Genomic DNA, 2477 nt, shown 5'->3' with positions numbered 1-2477 from the left:
AGCTGGGAAAGAAAGGTGAGGCTGGAAATTTTCTGAAGAATGACGTCATGATAGCTGGAGAGAGTAAAATGAAAAATGCTTTCGCTTTCTGTACAGTGGACATTCTCAGGGTAGGCACGTTTTAGATTCATTCTCCAGAGCAGAGTATTTAATAATACTGTCTGTCAAGAGCAGCCAATAACAAGTGTTACTTTTCAACTTGCCTTGGATCAGTCAGTGCATTCATGCCTGGCCTGTGCTTGTCAGTCTGGGGAGCGTTTGAGGTTCTGGCTCCTGCTCCAGCTGGCTTCTTGTCATTCACCTCTGAGTTGACTCATCTTGTCTCTCACTGCGAGTGAGAAGCCTCCTGTGGCTGCAGGCCCAAGGACAAGCGAAGCCAGCTTAAGCTTCCTGTACTCTGGATTAGGTCTCCATCAGTGTAGGTTAATTCCAGCCACAGGGTCCTACACAGATGGCTCAGGAGGAAGGGTCATAAGGCCTACTATGACAAACATTTCATTTTATAGGGTGCCTTCTGAAGCCTGCACTAGAAGAAGAAGAGATTTCAAATGACAAAACGATTACCTGCAACAACCCAAGTGTTGACTAAGCACAGCCTACAGGCCAGGAGCAGCCGCAAAGCTGAGGGAAACGGCTGGGAGCAGCTGCTTTCCAAGGAGATTCTTAGACAGAGAGTGGTAACTTATTCGCGCTTCATAAACACATACGGGCTTTCAAGTCCCTTAAACACAATATGCTACTTCACTTCAATTAACAGCAAAGGGGTGCCATTTACAGCCCAAATTCTGCCAGCTGCTGGTGGTTGGGAGAGCTCCTGCAAAGAGGCAGTTAGCTGTCAAGGCCAATGCTATAGCAACCAATTTGGATACAGAAAATGCTAGCCTCCTTGGCCACAGGAAAGATGTTCTGGCTATTTCTGGGTTTTCCTAACCTTTGAGTAATTTATAGCGATAAACCAAAAAGTCTTAGTATCTGAACTTTACTTGATAGCTAAGAGGAAATTAGAATACAAATTAGAAATAGCAATCCTGCTAGAGAAGGTAAAGCAGGAAACTCATTATCTCATGAATGGGTGTTCTGTCAGGTAGGAATAAAGAGCTGTCAACAATAACCTTTTACCTGGGCCTAAATGTCTTCAGTTCAAAGCTCCATACAACTATAGGCATTCAGGCGGAACAAAAGGCCAACATTAAAACACAGAATACTTCAGCAAACCTGGCCACCAAGTAGGTCTTTCTTGATAAAGCTCTTGTAAGACTTCATTGACACAGCACACCTCAAATACTTCAGAGAAATAGCCTGGAGACAACCTTTTATTCCAACATTTACCAACTAGAATCTTATCCCTGGAAGGCCCTAAGTTTAGCTACTTAAGTCAATTTAGTGACTCTTGCTCACTCCTCCCCACCCCCACTGCCCAGCCACGGGGCACTTGGAACCGTTTGGAGGTTTTGGTTTTCATAGTGACTGGGTGTGGGGGGGTCTATAACTGGCAGTTAGAACTCAGGGGTTCAGGGGCATTAGATGTCATACCATACATAAGGAATTCTACCCAAGAATCATCAACTCAACTAAAAAGTCGGTAGTGCTCAACTTAGACCAGTTGCCACATTTTGCAGATGAGAAAGCTGAGGCTCCAGGATATGAAGCCTTTTGCCCAAGATCATCCATCCAAGTTAGTACCAGAGTCACAGGTATGGGAACCATTCCATTCTTCTTTCATTCTTCAAGGTATCAAATAGATATGGAGTCAGATGGCTGGAGTTTGAATCTTGCCTATACCACTTATGGTGTGACCCTGAGGAAGTTACTCAACCTCTTTGAGCTTCGGGGTCCACATTTGTATAAAGAGCATGATACTAGTACTTAGCTAATGAGGTCATTATGAGGGTTCAATATGGGCTAATACATGTGTCGTTTGGGGAGGTTTTCCAACACCAATAACCAGTTCTCCAGGACACTAAATGAGTGCTACCTAATTCAATTCAATTCCGACAATAATTACCACAGATTTAAGAGTTCAGTCCCACTACACTGCCTTCCCTTCAGACACCAGTCGTAAGTCCCAGGCCACTGTACTTCTGACCAACTAGCTGTAAATCAACTAGTTGATGTCATGGGTGGGTGGGGGGGTTCTCATGACCCCCTCCTTGGGTTTAATAATTTTCTAACATGGCTCACAGAACTCAGGAAAAAACTTTCTTTATGTTTACTAGTTTACTATAAAAGATACAACTAAGTGAGAGCCAGATGGAAGAGAGGCATAGAGCCCCATGCGAGGCGGGGGTGGGATGGCGTGAAACTTCCACGTCCTCTCTGGGATACACCATCCCTCCAGCGTCTCAATGTGTTCACCAACTTAGAAGCTCTCTGAATCTCATTCAGGAGTTTTTATGGCGCTCAATCACCGGCCCCTTCCCACTTCTCAGAGGTCGGTGAGTGAGGATGAAAGTTCCCACTCTCTAATCAATGGGTCT

The sequence above is a fragment of the Pteropus alecto genome, unplaced genomic scaffold, assembly GCF_000325575.1.
Source record: "Pteropus alecto unplaced genomic scaffold, ASM32557v1 scaffold146, whole genome shotgun sequence".
In the NCBI taxonomy this organism is placed as follows: Eukaryota; Metazoa; Chordata; class Mammalia; order Chiroptera; family Pteropodidae; genus Pteropus; species Pteropus alecto.
This window is presented reverse-complemented; position numbering follows the sequence as displayed.